Source organism: Podarcis erhardii, assembly GCF_964252035.2.
Source record: "Podarcis erhardii genome assembly, chromosome: 6".
In the NCBI taxonomy this organism is placed as follows: domain Eukaryota; kingdom Metazoa; phylum Chordata; class Lepidosauria; order Squamata; family Lacertidae; genus Podarcis; species Podarcis erhardii.
The window spans coordinates 28,566,204-28,583,937 of NC_138510.1; the positions used below are offsets into that span (position 1 = coordinate 28,566,204).

General features: G+C 43.3%; 2 protein-coding genes across 3 annotated transcripts in view; one reads left to right on the forward strand and one right to left on the reverse strand.

Moving 5' to 3' along the window:
* The window catches only part of TGIF2 (TGFB induced factor homeobox 2), a 377,907-nt gene that overhangs the window by 203,577 nt on the left and 156,596 nt on the right, over positions 1–17,734 (reverse strand). The window lies entirely within an intron of this gene.
* The window catches only part of DLGAP4 (DLG associated protein 4), a 330,460-nt gene that overhangs the window by 179,236 nt on the left and 133,490 nt on the right, over positions 1–17,734 (forward strand). The window lies entirely within an intron of this gene.

Consider the following 17,734-nt stretch of genomic DNA (forward strand, 5'->3'; position numbering starts at 1 on the left):
AGGGTCGATCTGCCACCTGAGACTACCACCTCATCTCATGGACAGGCATGTCCTGTCCACACCCACTTTGAACTGTGGTGAATGGGGTGGCTATGGTTTTCCCAGTAGTGGTGTATGGAAGTGAGAGCTGGACCATAAAGAAGGCTGATCACTGAAGAATTGATGCTTTTGAATTATGGTGCTGGAGGAGACTCTTGAGAGTCCCATGGACTGCAAGAAGATCAAACCTATCCATTCTGAAGGAAATCAGCCCTGAGTGTTGACTGGAAGGACACATCCTGAAGCTGAGGCTCCAATACTTTGACCACCTCATGAGAAGAGAAGACTCCCTGCAAAGTTGGGAAAGATGGAGGGCACAAAGAGAAGGGGACGACAGAGGACGAGATGGTTGGACAGTGTTCTCGAAGCTGCGAACATGAGTTTGACCAAACTGCGGGAGGCAGTGGAAGACAGGAGTGCCTGGCGTACTCTGGTCCATGGGGTCATGAAGAGTCGGACATGACCAAATGACTAAACAACAACAATTGGGGTGGCAGAGAGAAAGACTGGATAGGGTTCTGGTCATAGCTGCTAAAGCTTTTTCCTTTCCTTTCCTTTCCTTTCCTTTCCTTTTTAAAATGAATTTATCTACAAAGTGAAAGGAATACAAAAGATCAGCATAAATTCATGAAGAGATCACATCCACCAGATACAAGCACGTCATATTCTCAAATAGATGAAGGTTATCATGTAGACTAAACAGTAAGCACATAAAAATGAGTTTAGCCAACTGTGTCTTTTCAAAAAGATTAATGGACTAAGCGGAGTCTAGGAAGAGAATGTTTCTTATGAATATGTGATATAAAGGGATACTAGACAACAGAGAAGGTGTCAGTTTTTACCAAAATGAACCTGATGAGCCCATTTATGTAGTGTGGCCAAACCAGTTGCACTACCCCAAAACCGCCTCCTCTCTCTTTAACTTTTCTCTTGCAGAATCATGGCCCCCAAAGTAAGGGCTCAGCAGGCTGCCTCATATGCCTCAATTGAAGTGTATGTCTTCAGCAATTTCCTGGTGTCCCACAAAGCCCACCTCAGTATAAGCCTGTTAAGAAAGTGAAAGCAAAATCTGCAGGACACCTGTTTTCATTCCATAACAGCAAAAGCAGTATAAAGTCCTCCTTGAAAGAGTGATTCTCTAAAGAAGACAATTGTTACACTAATGAAAAGAGGCTGGCTAAAGGAGTGAAAGGGTATTACTCGTCTTGTTAAACATAGATACCTGGAGAGATCTATTGCTGCAAGACAGAGGGCTTCCCATACAACTGTACCAGCTCAGCAGAATAAAAATCCAGTGCAAATACAATATAGAAATAATTGTGGTTCAGTGCAATCAGTGCAACTCATCACATCACACCAATACAAACAACACAATGCAGAATCAACACAATATAATAGTGGGAGTTAAGAGGCAACCGCACACTATCAATCCAAAAGTCAATATAGTGCAAATCATTATGAGTTCCCAAGGTTGTTTCCTCACCCTTTTCACAGCATTTCTCTGCAAAAAAAAACAACAACACAAAACAGATTTAGATGGAGGATCCTCACTGCACTGTTAATTACAATTCATGTTCCATCTTTCAGGATATGAATCCTTCCTTACATAGTGCAATGCTTTTCTCCGGCTCCAAGATCCTGACAACTAATTCCCACTGATTAAAGGTTCCCCCAAAGGTTATCTAATGCTTCTCTTTTTTACAAAATCTTTTTATTACTATTATACATACATACATACATACATACATAAAAATGAAACCAATCAATCATTGTATCCCTTAATCAAAAAAATGTATAGCATATAATAAAGTTCATATTGTACATGGACTCTACAACAAGAACAATACAGGTCAGATTTATAGCAATGAAAAAATAAATTTATTAATTGATTCAATATTATCTTGGGATTTCATAGTCTGGTGACTTATATATAAAAAAAACACTTTTCCATAAAGAAGAGGTAATCATCCTTCTTTAAATCTCTTATACGGTAATGTATAAGTTTTGTTTCATTATATTCATAACCTCTTGCCAGAATGCTTTGAGAAGACCCAAAATACATGCATTAAATCTGCCCATTGTGCTTGACACCACCAATACTTCTTATTCTATAATTTAACATTATTATTGCATTTTATGAAAGTTTTATTTAAGGTTGGCTGATATAACATTTGTTACATTCTCATTCATTTAAGGTCACTCTGTTGCAGAGATTCAAATCAATTTCCCATTTAGCTTTAAAGTTAAATTTACCTATTTCTAATGTTTGTAATATCTGATACCGCTTACTCAACAAAGCCCTTCGATTCAGCAGCAGCTGAAAACTGACAGGTCTCTATTTAATGAATTAACATATTTCTGTCCTGCTTTTTATTATCACTACTCCCAGGGTATCTGCCCATTAGATGAAAAGAATGGATGGTTGTGGTGTCTCACTTGCATGATGGACTTCTGCTTGTGGGGGGGGGGGCGGGACTTGCCCTTCCTCTCTTTCCTTCTACAGGCCCCCTCTGACCATGTGTCCCCAAAGTCTGATCTGGAAAGTTGCAGAATCCTCCAGAGCGTAGTGAGAGCATGGGGGAATGAGTCCACTGCTGCAATATTGGATCTCACCCATTAAAATCACATATAAACAATAGAACAATAAACAGTAGCAAGCAACACTATGAAAACAGATAAAAGCAGTAATTAAAGAGGATAGAAGTGGCAATTAGAACAGTGTCACTGATGGTTAGAAATGAAAAGCCAGGGAAAATGAAAAGCTTTTTTACCTGGCACTAGAAAGACATGCAAGTTGGTGCCTGCTGAACCCACTTTGGGAAAATATTCCATAAATAGGACACCACAACCTAAGGAGGTCCTCTATCCAGTTGCCACTCAGCTCACGTTAGGCAGCAGGGGAACTTAGAGGGGGTGCCTCCAAACATGGCAAGAATGGCAGGGTTGTGACAGAGTAAGAGATCCTTCACGTTCTATATTTGATTCCAGCTTCACACTGATAGCCTTGAATGGCCATCTGCCTCGAGGTCAATTGTAGTCTGCTTGATAGGACTGAAGCTGCTAATCCTTTCATAAGATCAACAACTGGACAAGAATCTCCATCCAAAAAGATGTTTCAAAGCATCAGCTATATTCCCAAATGCAAATGTCTCTCTTATTTGAGGTGAAAGGATTATGCTGTATTTCACTCAGATTTCTGAAAGTGCCATAGCTTCCTTCACAGACTATTGAGCTACTTTTCCTTTTAACCGTACAAAACGTCCCAGCAAAAGACAAGAAGAGATAGCAAGAACATGCAACTCTTCTTAGGAGAATTGCTGGGTTTTGATTATTGTTTCCTAATATGCCCTAATTCTTAGGGAACTGTTGTTCCTTCGGGCTATAAGAGAATGGTGAGGAAGTTCAGTGTGAATGAATGTAGCTCAGAGGCCTATGTTATTACTTGCAATGTGTATTATTATTGTTGTTGTTGTTGTTGTTGTTGTTGTTGTTATTATTATTATTATTATTAAACAGATTTTTGGGAATACAGAAATGTTGAGTATGTGGGCACTGGTAGAAAATCCATATATCAGTTCTCTGTTTAAAATATGGTGCCCCAAATTAATATTGCTATAAATATTAACAACATACTTTTCTCTGGCACATTTTGCACAGGCAAAAAAAAAACATTCCTCTTTTCCTAGCTCTTTGGCTAATTAAATAAACCATGTGCTTTGTCACTGAGCTTAGGCCCTTCCCTGTAAACTGGAATTGGACCAAGCTCCTGATGCCTAAGGTGGTGATCAGGACCTGAAGCCACTGGTTCATAGCCTCCTGCACTACCATATCTACCTGAGTGCTCCAGGCCACATAAAGGCAAAGAACTGCTCATCTTCAGGCCAGCAAGTTTGTCTTATGAGATCCATGTTCTTCAGCTATGGGTTGGAACTTAGAAGGGGTTTAGTGGAGGAGGGTCCTCAATTTACCTCAAAACTAGTCACTTATCCTCACTGTTTGGCCTTGCTGATACTGGCTATGGGCAGATTACTAGAAACAGTTTAGTTACGAAAGGCTAGCCATACACACATAAGGCTAGCCATAATCCCATCTTGATTAATCAAAATTAATCTTTGGTAAGCTTAATATGGCATAGTATGGCTGCACATAAGTCAGAATCTATCATGTCTCTGTTCCTAAAGTCGCCTTCTCTTTGTCTGGCCTGGGAGTACAGATGTTTTTGTTTTGCTTTTGTTTGTAGCTGTGGAACCCTGTGAATGATTTTTCTGTAAATGAATCCAATCGTGTCTTTGGATGCTGTGATTCTGGAATGCCTCCTGGAAGGTGAAGCCAAGAAACAGAGGGGTCTTCACTATTCACTATTAATTGGGAATCGTGATCCTGTCCTTGCAGAGAAGAGAACAATTATAGCTTCAGAACCCCTGAAGGACTTGGCTGTTTCTCCTCCCTCTGTAAGGCGCAGAGAGAGAGGCGTCTGGCTGTACTGATCTGTGTACTTCAGTGTTCCAGGAAGAATCCTATAATTCAATATTGGCCTGAACTTGGATTTTATCAGCATTGTTTTGTTAGTACAGACCTCCAAAGCTGTCCCTGGTGACCTCCTTGTGATGCAACTCATCGGCAAGGAACACTGGAGGAAGCAAATGCCAGTTTTTCACAGCTCGGGCACAGAAGTGCTGCCTTATATCTGTGCTTTATTCTTTTTCCTTTCGTGATCAATAGTGAAGTCATTCTAGAGGGGACAATATTTGTTTTATAGCAGATTTAGTAAATGGTGCTACACTTTATCGCTCTAATGACTCCCTGTGGGAGAGCCAAGGACAGGATCAGTGGCGACCTTTCTGCAATGACAACTTCGGCAGCCTGCCCTGTTGTGATTCCTCCAAGGAGATTCTGGGATGGAAGGCAGCCTTTTTAGATCTTACTTGTCTTCTCTACAGCAGAATTCCTGTTTGACCACCACTAAAGCCATGTTCACACAACCAACAGGGTACACAGAAAAGTGAAGGAGCATGTGAACATGGAAACATGAGAAGAAGCTGCTGGATCAGGCTAATGGCCCATCTAGTCCAGCATCTTCTTTTCACAATGGACAATCAGATGCCTATGGGAAACCTGCAAACAGTTTTTGAGCATGGTAGCATTCTCCCCTCCTGTGGTCTCCAGAAATTGGTATTCCAAAGCATTCCTGAATCCATTTGTGGAGACAGAGCATTGCCATCTTGGTAGCAGCCTTCAGTAGCCCTTTCCTACATTAATTTATCTAAGCCTCTTTTAAAGCCATCTAGCTTGGTGACCGTGGAACGCGGGTGGCACTGTGGGTTAAACCACGGAGCCTAGGACTTGCCAATCAGAAGGTTGGCGGTTCGAATCCCCGCAACAGGGTGAGCTCCCATTGCTCGGTCCCTGCTCCTGCCAACCTAGCAGTTCAAAAGCACAACTAAGTGCAAGTAGATAAATAGGTACTGCTCTAGCGGGAAGGTAAATGGTGTTTCTGTGTGCTGCTCTGGTTCACCAGAAGCGGCTTAGTCATGCTGGCTACATAACCCGGAAACTGTAGGCCGGCTCCCTCGGCCAGTAAAGCAAGATGAGCACCGCAACCCCAGAGTCGGTTATGACTGGACCCTTTTAGCTTGGTGACTATCACTGCCCCCTGTGAGGATATGCTCCATAGTTTAACTATGTGCTGCATGAAGTACTTCCTTTTATCTGTCCTGAGCCTTCCATCATTCAACTTCATTGGGTGTCCACAAGTTCTAGTGCTATGACAGAGGGAGATTTCCCTCCCTCTTCTTCCATGCCATGCATAATTTTTATAAACTTCTATTCACCTTTTCTCTAAACTAAAATGTCCCACGCACTGCATCCTTTCTTCACAGAGTCCCCTTGATCATTTTGGTTGCCCTTTTCCAAACCTTTTCCAGTTCTAAAATATGCTATTTGAGGCGAGGTGAGCCGAACTGTACACAGTATTCCAAATGTGTTTGCACCATAGATTTGTATAACAGCCTGATGATATCAGCAGTTTTATTTCCAGTGAGACTGAAGTGGCAGGCACCATCCCTGCTTCAGTGTTTTCCTTGCCTCTTCTGCACAGAAACCTTAACCATGTTGCTCATAAATAAATGTAAGGCAATGCAGGACTTACTGCCACTGCCCCATCCCTTAGGCTAGCCTTCTCTGACTTTGAATGGCCAGATGTTGTTGGTCTACATCATCCCCAGCATGGCCAGGAGTCAGGGATGATAGAGATTGTGGTCCAACAGCATTGGGAGACCCAAGGCTGGGTAAAGCTATCCTATGCATTTCAGTGTACCCAGCTGGCGATGTGAACAGGGCTTCTGATCCCTGCTTTCATTAGATAGCTAGGTGGATGGATATCTCACATGTTCAGTTTTTCTGGAATTCTGCTTGTGTTTATGGCTTTCCAGTAGGGCAGCAGCCTTTAATCAGTCGATCAATCAACTAATCTTTTAAAATAAAAAATTCAGCAGCAAAGCACATTTTCAGCCAGTGGGGAACACCCATTCATAGTTTTAGGCAATTTTGGTTCCAAACATAAGCCTCGTGTCCCTTCAGCTCTTCTCCTGTAACAGCACGGCTAGATAAGTCCATTCATGAGTGCATAGCTGTTGGGTGGTGAGGGGGAGGAAGTGGTGGTGGGTGCTTTAAGTAATCCTGACCTTAGAATTTGTCTCCCAAATTCCTTGACAGTCACAAGGACCAAGCATCCTACAACCTAGGCTTGTACATTGTCTTCATAGGAGGGATGCAGGAACCTTTGTCTGCTCCCTTTGCCTCCAGACTTTGCCCAGATCTTCTCAGCTGGTAACAATGAACTGACACCAGGCCTCCATACAATTATGCTGGTAACACTTAGCATTTAAAGGTTGCATCTCATGACTAACTTATGTCCATTAATTTCAGTGGGTCTGCTATGAGTATGATTTAGACAGATGCAACCTCAAGTGTTTAAGCAGCATTTAAGAATTTAAACATTTATGTGGTTATTTATACTTAAATGAACATGACTGGTGTATTTAAACATTTATATGGTGCTTTCAGAGCATTTCACAGACATTATCACCTAACCCGTAGAACAGCCCTGTAAAGTTTTACTCCTGTATTTTAGATGAAGGGCTTGCCTAAGACCACCTGGTGTGTTCATGGCTGAGGCAAGGAATCCTCCCTGGATTCAGAAAATCTTAGTAACTGCCAGCCAGTTGCCAATCTCTCCTTCTTGGGCAAGGTTCTTGAGATGGAAGAAGGTCTTGGAGGAAACTAGATCCATTTCAATTCGAGTTTAGGCCCAGTTTTGTCACAGAAACTGCTTTGGTCACCCAGCATTATGACCTGTGCCAAGAATGGATTAATTATCTTCAACCTCTCAGTGGCTTTTGAGATCCTCGACCAGGGTATCCCTCTGAAACAGCTGTCTGAGTTAGAAGTGGGAGGTACTGCTTTGCTGTGGTCCTACTGGTCCTACTTGAATGGTCATTTTCAGACGTTGATGCTTTGGGTGTGCTCTTCAGCCCCATAAAGTCTTCAATGTGGGGTTCCTCAGGGTTCAGTTTTATCCGCTATTCTGTTTAGTATCTACCTCAGGCTTCCTCAAACTTGGCCTTCCAGATGTTTTTGGCCTACAACTCCCATGATCCATAGCTAGCAGCACCAGTGGTCAGGGATGATGGGAATCGTAGTCTCAAAACATCTGGAGGGCTGAGTTTGAGCAAGCCTGATCTGCATGAAACCACTGAGTGGGGTTATCTGGAGTTATAGAGTACATTGTCAGCAATATGCTGATGACACACAGCTCTATTTTTCCATTACATCTGCAGGTGTGGCGGTGGATGTGCAGCACTGTTGTATTGCCTTGGTAATAGATGAGATCCAACAAACTGAAGCTCAATCCAAACTGAGGTTCTGTTAGTGGGTAGTTCCCTAGACTAGATTAATGGGAGGAGGCCTGCTCTTGATGGGGATACTTGGTGGGTATGTAGCTTAGGGGTAGTTCTGGGTCATTTGCTGTCGCTTGAGGCTCAGGTGGCCTCATTGATGCAGAGTGCCTTCCATCAGCTTTGGCTTGTGGCCCAGCTGCCCTATTAACTGGACTGGGATAGCCTAACCTCTTTTATCTGTGCTCTGATACCCTCTGTGTAAGATTATTGCAAAACGTTATACGTAGGGCTGCCTCTGAAGTTGGTTTGGAAACTTCAGCTGGTGCAAGCATTCAGTTGCCAGGTTGCTCACTGGAGCAAGACATTTGAGATATTACACTAATCCTAGCCTGACTGCACTGGCTGCCAATTGGTGCTGGTTTTTACCCATAAAGCTTTAAATGGCTCAGGACTGCTGTACTTCAAGGACCGCCTCTCTCCATATGAACTGACTCAGACCCTGCAATCATCATCTGAAGCCCTTCTTCATGTGCCTCCTCCTCAAGAGGTCCGGAAGGTGACAACATGAGAACAGACCTTTTCTTCAGTGGCTCCTGTTTGGGGAATGCTCTTCTTACCTGGTGCCTTCATTACATAGCTTTAGCTGCCCGGCAAAAACGTGTCTATTTAGCCAGGCCTTAACATTCTATTTTTGTGGGAAGGGGATTATTGATTTGTTTTTGTTTTATTATGTATTCTGTGTTCTCATTATTATTTTTTATGTTTTGAACTGCCCTGTGATCTTCAGATGAAGGACTGTCTACAAAATTAATTAATTAATTAATTAATTAATAACAGCAACCCCTTGGATCACAGTGCAGCTTCTTAGCCATTACATTACAGCAGGTCATCAGATCAAATCATTCCAATCAGCCATTTATCTTCCAATACAGAATCAGCAGAGTTTCACGCCTCTGGGTGGTAGGACTGTGTGTCAGATGGAAAAAAAACTTGTCTCTATATAACAGCATTTGTCAGCCAACTTTTTTGACAATCGTGCCACAGGTCAAGTCCAAAGTATTAGGTAGTGCAGCTGTAGTGTGCAGTGTAGCACATCTGAAGCCTTCTGTGCCTTTGTGTGGATTTTCTTCTTGCCTACTGAACCAAGGAGCAGGCAGCAGCTGTGCCAGCGGCAGTCAGGAGCCCTGCATGACTCCTGCTCCAGTCCAGTAGTGCATAAATCCCTGTGGCTTGTGCTATTTATAGTACCCATGCCATGGGATATAAAGCAGCCTTCTCCAACCTGGTGCTCTCCAGATATTTTGGACTGCAACTCTCATCAACCCCAGCATGATTGCAGAAGGCTGGGATAAATATTCCTCATTTCTATGGATGATGGGTGTCCAAGCAACTGTGTTACAACTGGGGAGTGGGGAATAGTATGTAAGCACACAAGCTGTTGGGTTGTCGGCTATATTTTTTTGTGTGGCTCTAGCCAGACTCGGTGCTTTTGTTTAAAAACAACAAAGAGTCTTGTGGAAACTTAAAAGACTAACAAATTTAAATACATAAGAAGGCCCCATCTAGTCCAGCATCCTGAATTCACAGTGGCCAACCGTATGCCCATGAGAAGCTCACAAACAGAAACTGAGCACAACAGCACTCTCCCACTTTTGATTCCCAGCAACTGAGACACTTGTTATGGTATAAGCAGAAACTGGTCCATGGACCACCAATGGTCCATGAACTTCATTCAGGTCGTCTGCAGTATGCCTGTAAAAATACAGTTTGGAATAATACAGAATCTAGCACAGCACTTTACAATTTCTATAGCATTAAGTGGTCCACCAAGACTCTCATAAATATTGAAGTGATCCATGGGCAAAAAGGTTTGGGAAGCACTGGCATAAGCCATGATATTATTATGATGCAATCCACTTCATCAGGTGCATGATGAAGTGGGCAGTGGCTCACAAATGCTAACACTATAATCATGGTGTTAGCTTTTTAGATGCCATAAGGCTAACTGGCTTTTTGTCTACAGTACTTCATCCTAAAAATCACAGCACTCTTGAGCTGGTGCTACTCAGGCATGCCACAGTTTAATATTGGTCAGGTAATACAGATGCTTTCTCTCTAATTTATTTCCTGCCATGGCCAGCTAGAGCGGTTCTAATTGTGAAATATTGAAGAAGAGCAGGTCAATTTGTTTGCAGTCCTACAGTCAAATGAGCCATCTAAGAGGAGCAGAGACAAAAAGAAGTTGTGAGCACCCTTTTGAAAGGCCAGGATTTCCTAACGATGGGGTCACCCACATTGCACCCGTGAGTGCGATGGCATCTTTGAGGTTTTCCCCTGGTGCCCAGAAAACCTCAGAGCACACACATACCCTATTCACTGCTCCCTTTGTCATGAGGCAGTAAGGATGTTTACTTTTTTGACCCTGTAAGGTACATAGAACTAAGAGAGGAAGTTGGAAGAGTGGCACTCTTTCCCATTTCCTTTTTCAACTCTGTGGGTTTTCCAAAGCTCAGGTTAATTCTCCTGGATCTGACTTTTACTCAGGGCTCTTAGAAAAGCAAAATGTAAGCCTGTGTGCTTTCTCCCTTTCTGTCTCAGGGCAGGGTGAGGCGACTGATCAGGGGAAGTGGGGAGATGTGTAGCACCCATGGCACTTGCTGAGAAATCCAAATGTGCCCATGGTGACCAATTAAAGTGTTTGTCAACTGGAAGTCTTTAGTCCAGGGCTGTTGTTGTTGTTTGTGTGTTATTTCCTCTGGATTCCCTGAATTGAAATGTGCCTTCTGGGTCATTAAAGTTTCATGATACTTTCACCAGCTTACTTGTTTAATTTCCAAATGTTTGACACTTAAGAGAGTTTAGAGGAAGAATCAGCTTTCTTCACTAGGGTCATATTAAAGAGGGGACACAAGCCAGCAAAGATATGGCTAGTTTGGAAGCTCTTCAGAAAAACCAATTATTTATTTTCATTCCATACATTGATGTTTGTGTGAATAATCTGAACATTCCTGGCATTCCCCCCTCCCTAATAATGAGTGAGTTTATTAATTTATTGTATTCTTTCTTTAAACCATTTATATCCCACCTTTCTGCAAAAGTTTCAAATGCAATGAGCAAACATTCACAATTTAACAATAAACATTAGATTAAAGCAGAGTGGCTTTAATCCTGCAGGATCTATTTTGGTTTTTCCCCTCCTGGAACCCAGATACCTAGGGCAAAACTTAGGCTTAGGAGCAAATGTGCACTTATAATTGTGAAACGAGGCATCTGAGTGTATCTCGGCTCAATAATTTGATTTTTTTCAGTACCAGAACTTAGCTTACTGTCCTGTTACACAAAACATCCATTCCTGCTTTTCTTCCAAGCTTTCCTTGCTTTCTTTCAGCAATCAATTTTGGGTAGATGTTGCAATTCTGAAACAATTGGAAGTCAAAAATTATTCCACTTGTTTAACAATTCAGAGATCTATGAGTAGATCCTGATCTATCTTCTGCCTACTGTTGGATTGAAGCAATAAAGGCTGTGTGTATGTAACACTAGTAAAAGCACTTATAAAGCTGAGAAATCACAAAAATTAGCATCTCAGAATAATGCTTTCATCTGGTATCTAAAAGCTATTAAAATAGGCAGTAGCTTAGTGTAAGTGAGAACAGTATTCTACAGCCAGGAGGCCATCACTAAAAATACCCTGCCTCCCGTCACTCTAGACCTTGTATCTGAAAGGGGCAGGACCCAGAATAAGATCTCTGCTGTAGCTCTTAAAGAGCCAGTAGGCTCATATGGGAGCAAGAAGTCATCCAGATACAGAGGCATACCTAGGGTCCCTTGCACCCTTGGCAAGGAGCTGTATGGAGGGGGAGGGCTCACCAGAAAAAAATCTGATAAGCAGGTGAGGTTGTCTGGACAGGAGGATCACACCTTGTGGGGCACCCACAGAGCTCTCTGCCTGGAAGCCACTTTGAATATCCCTTTCCATCCTGCTGATTCCTTCTGCAGGCAAAGCAGATAACTGGATTGCTTAGCCAGGGGGGGCTCCAGGTATTGTGGGAGGCCTGTTCCCTTGGCAGGGGCTGCTTTCACCAGTGCCACTGTTCAGATACCAAGGTGTAACAGAGCTTTAAATGTCAAGACCAGCAGCTTGTATTGTGCCTAGAAATAAACTGGTAGCTGGTAAGGATATTTCGCTACCAGCAATATGTGCCTCAATGTAATTTGGCCTGTTCTAGCCAGTGATCAGGGGACGCGGGTGGCGCTGTGGATTAAACCACAGAGCCTAGGACTTGCCGATCATAAGGTCGGCGGTTCAAATCCCTGTGATGGGGTGAGCTCCCATTGTTCGGTCTCTGCTCCTGCCAACCTAGCAGTTCAAAAGCATGTCAAAGTGGAAGTAGATAAATAGGTACCGCTCCGGCGGGAAGGTAAACGGCGTTTCCGTGCGCTGCTCTGGTTCACCAGAAGCGGCTTAGTCATGCTGGCCACATGACCCGGAAGCTGTACACCGGCTCCCTCAGCCAATAAAGCGAGATGAGCACCGCAACCCCAGAGTCGGTTACGACTGGACCTAATGGTCAGGGGTCCCTTTACCTTAGCCAGTGATCTGGGTGCCATATTCTGAACTATCTGAAGCCAATACAGTTCACACAGATTATCATTTACCAAGTGGTTAACATATCCCAGTGTGCACAGCTACATGGTAAGTCTGTTATCCATAGTGCCCTGTCAAATGGTGAGGAGAATCTTGTCACACCTCCACCTTACCAGAAACCAAGCTCATACAGACAAGCATTTTGCCACACCTGATGTCTTGGGAAATCACCACACAACTTTGCAGTATGATACAGACCAGTGCTTCCCAACCTTGGGCCTCCAGCTGTTTTTGGACTACAACTCCCATCATCCCTAGCTAGCAAGACCAGGGGTCAGGGATGATGGGAATTGTAGTTCAAAAACAGCTGGAGGCCCAAGGTTGGGAAACACTGATACAGACAATGAATCTATCATGGGATGATAAAGTTTCCCGTGCAACTGTTTGGCAGCTTGTGTCTGCTCGCTCATCCAGAAAAGCCGCAAAATGTTAGGAGTCGACTCCCTACTTAACAGGGCCACACAAGTTACTGGCTTACCAAGTAGTTACACATGCACCATGCCAACTTCCCACTTAGGAAATGGTTTTCTGTGATGACCCCAAGTTTTCTTCCCTAATTTATACAGCATATGCTATTAATCACATTTTATTGCATTTATTAATGGGTCTAAAGGCTGGTAACAATTAATAAAGCTTCAAAAATATATTTTTTTCCAGCTAATCCAAAACATCAGCATCTAGAGTCTTTGGTAACAAATCATTCTGTAATTGACACATCTGCCTTGTTTTTCTGTCAGTTGTTGAGGGCATTCCTTGCTCTAATGGAAGTATTTTCTGTCATTAGTTTCTGAACACTAAATGGACTCATCAAGCCAAGAAACACATTCTCCCCATCAAACTTCTGTTAGTGGATATTATCCAGGGGAAGGATCCAGCTACTTAAACACCCTCCTGGCTATACTTACTGCATCCTGTGCTTCAGGGGCTCACAATTTAGCTGTTCCAACTGCGGAACTGAAGGATTTGAAGCGAAGGGAGGGGACCACCACAATATCAAAGTCCCAAGGAGGGAGGAGACTGAAATAGAGAGAAAAGGAGGGGAATCTTCAAGCAAAGCAAAGGTTTAGGTTATTCAGAGGCCATGAGCATCCTTGGCCCTTGGATTGTTCAGAGGAGAGCAGTGCACTTCCCTTCCTACCTTGGGCTGTGCTAAATGTTGCCACGCAGTCACAGTGAGGTGACTTTTGCTTCTACCTTCATATGAAGGTGTATATGAGTGGGCAGTTGTCAGTCATGTCAAAGGAAGGAAGGGAGTATAGCAATGACTAGTGGTGTGTATAGGCTGTATGGGTAGGTGGTGTCTTGGGCTTTTGGTCAGCTACTAGGTGAATCCTAGTTTTGCCATGTGGCTGAAGGTGCTGACACATTCAGAGTTCTTTTATAACCCCTCAATCTTTCTTTCAACTGCTACTGCCCAGGTTCACTTGGCTTTACCTTCACGTCTCTTCCCCCCATTATGGGAAGTGTGGCACAATGTGTAGCACATACCCACAAGAACAAGTTGCTGTGAGGGGCATCTGGTTGGCCACTGTGAGACTGGGATGCTGTGCTAGATGGGCCATTGGCCTGATCCAGCAGGCTGTTCTTATGTCTAGGAACTGGGAAGATGTTAGGTCCAATCCTGACTGAATGCATATAGTTGTGTGTGTAAATGCCTTTTGGTCGAGACCCCCTCCACATATGCATTCGGCATAAATTCAGAAAGATTCTGTACACCAGGCCCAGCCCACCCATGAGATGAGTCTAAGCAGTATGGTGAGGGCAGCACTTCCTGTCTCATCTCAAGCGGTGAAACAGGACATGCTGTGCACATACAGACTGCGCATGCATAGGCTATGCGCACATGGTCTGTGGTCATTTTGCAAGTGCATAAGTTCTTCAGATGTTATACTCACTGTGCATCAGGAGGTGGCTCAGCTTGTGACTGAAGCAGGTTCGCTGCTCTTCTCCCTGTATAAGTGCATTCAAGCCAAGAGTGGATGTAACGTCTGGGCAGTCCTCCAAACTCCTTTGATTCTCTTGGAATAGGGTGGGGGTTAGGTTTCAAACAGCTATTTAAATAACATTAAATAACATGGAAGCAAACTAATAATACAGTGGTACCTTGGGTTAAGAACTTAATTCCTTCTCAAGGTCCGTTCTTAACCTGAAACTGTTCTTAACCTGAGGTACCACTTTAGCTAATGGGGCCTCCCGCTGCCGCCATGCCGCCACCGCACGATTTCTCTTCTCATCCTGAAGCAAAGTTCTTAACCCGAGGCACTATTTCTGGGTTTGCGGAGTCTGTAACCTGAAGCGTCTGTAACCCGAGGTACCACTGTAATGATTGCTGGTCACATGACAGGTATCTTTTCCTCAACAAATTTTGTCATTAAATGAATACTGTTGTTTATTGCTGAGGCTATGGAGGCCTGGGTGTGGTCAGTGCCTGGGTGGCTGGCTGCCTGAGACTCATATGTATACTGCATTGGGTTCTGTGATAAAGTTAATTAATACTAGTTGCTGGAAACCACAGTTGCAGGAAAGCACATAATAAAAGTGCTGTTGTGCTCAGGTCCTGCTTGCAAGCTTCTCATAAGCATCTGGTTGGCCACTGTAGGAACAGGATCCTAGACTCAGTAGGCTCTTCTTATGGTCTTATAGAGAGAAGAAAGGTGGGGTATAAATGTAAGAGAATTAATGTACACTAACAATGTCTCCCTGGTACATTTCAGGCATTGTTATTGTAACATTGCACTAACCTGACCGTCTGTGTGAAAAGGTCAGCTCTCTATTAGATGGTATCAGTGTTATTCACTGGGCATTTACATGGGACTCATGAGACCTAGGGAGCCTAGAGATGCACAGAACTCTTTTTCATTCCGTTGGTGCAAATTCTTCCAGCCAAGGCTAATCTGACACCTGTAATATCATACTTACCTTTGTTGTCTTCATCACATGCCAGCTGAATCCATGCAACTGGGTGAGCCTACGCAGAAATCTAACTTCCCAAGGAGTGGAGTTAAGGGAAACAATGCCATTTAGCAGTCAGCGTAACCCAGACACAATTGCTCGTATGCACTGCCTTGATGATTATTAATTAAAGTTAATTATAGCACAGCTATATTTGAGCTGCTGTAGCATGCATAGACAAAAGCAGAATTACAAACAATAGGCTTGTTCCTCCACTGTCTCAGTGGGGCATTTTAAATTAAGAAAGCTCCAAGGTGAGTAGAAGGATGGAGCCTCAGGCTCTCCCTCTTTAGAAGGTAGCTGAGTTCTGCCAACAGCATCCACACGGGATGCTGTTGCTGACAGGATGCTGGAGAGCATTGGCAACATCTTCTAACTGTGCTGACAATTGATGCTGGTGGCCTTATTGATGGATGCCAGCAGTATCAGTGATGGATATGGGTGGCACAAGAGATAGATGCTAATGGCAGTATTGATGGATGTTGGTGACATGTGTTGCTGGCACTGATAAAAGATGCTGCAGTATTAGTGAGTACTGGTATTGAGGGAAGATGGGGAAAGAACAGTGATAGATGGCCATAGCTCTGCTAATGGAAGTGGGTAATGTTAATGATGAATGCCAGTGCTGTTGATAAACAATGGTGGTAGCCTTGGTGAGGGTCAATGGTTGTGTTGCTAATAGATGGTGAGTAACAGCATTACTGATGAGTGCCGGAACTGTGGCTGATGGATGCTGGTAGTATGAATGAAAGTACCCATGAATACTTAATGGCAACAGTGACAAATCTGAGGAGTAATGTTAAAGCATTGGCCAAGGATACATTCTGACATGATTAGCAATGGATGTTGGGGTTCTGTTCTAAAAAGCTGGGAACTTTAGAAGGAGCAAGTGATGCTTTTGCAGACTGTGACTAGGAGCACCAGTAATCAATGTCAAGGATTAATATTCTTCCATTCCTATAACAAAAGACCATTATCTTTGCACTACTGTTGCATCTGCAGTGAGTCACCTTTTGGCTAACTTCACACTTTACAGTTTGCTACACAGAGGAAATGTCTACATAGGTTTTCAGTAATGGGTGAAGCCAGGCCCAAGTATATTTCACTACATAAAAACTGCTGAACTGTTGGGGAAAATGTGCACTAGACTTCACAAATTGTTAAGGGAACAGAGGACCACTTGACTGTGTGGGTTTGGGGGGAGGGGGGAGGGAAAAGCAAAAGGTGGGATATAAATCTTCTAAAATAAAACAGTAAATAAATCATAAACTGGAGCCAAAGTGATGCCAAAAACAAAGAGAAAGCTGTAACCAGTAGCAGAGCAAAGTGCAGAAAAAAAGCCGGAAAAAGAAGTAACATTATACATGAAAATCAACAGAACAACTTCTTAGGCACTTGCTGTTTTCTGTTTATTCCTTATGTAATCCAAGGGAGTCAACGGGGAAGGAAGACAATGCAGACTGGACTCTCCTTTTGCAGCCTCTGAGCCTATGGATGTGTGCCAATACATTCAAGCCAAATCTTGATAAGACAGAGGTGTTATGTGTTCTGAATTCTTGGATCCAAGAGATGGGGAGATGGCCTGCTCTGGACAGGCTTGCTATGCCCTGGAAGAAGCAGATTCATAGCTTGGGGGATACTTCTGGATCCAACATTGTCACTGGAGGCTCAGGTGACCTCAATGACTCAGTAGCCCTTTTAGATTGAGATGACTTGGCTACTGTACTCCATGCTCTGGTGACTTCTTCTTTGGATCCACAAAATGGGGGAGTCAAGAAGTAGAATTCCAAATCCCCACCAACTGCTATGACGGGTTGCCAATCCCTCCCCCAATGTATTAGCATTAAAGCTTTTGTTTCTGGATACTTCTTTGTTCTCAGTGTCCAATAAAATCAACGAGCATGATATTTATTTATTTAATATATTACCTATACGACTTTTCAGGCAAACCTCACAAAGAGATTTACACAAAATTATTAAACCAATATAAGGAAGTAGCAAAAACAAGCTGCAAAGAAGGGAAACTTTTGGAAAGCCAGATCTCTCCTCTTGTCAGGGCAAGATGGCTCTGGAGTACGAGCTCAATGGCAGCAGCTTTGGGAGGAAGAGAGGACATCTCAGCTAGAATATGAGGAGCTTACATGGTGGGCATCCCACCAGGTTGTTCCATCTTCTCTCTCTTCCCCCCTGAGGGCAA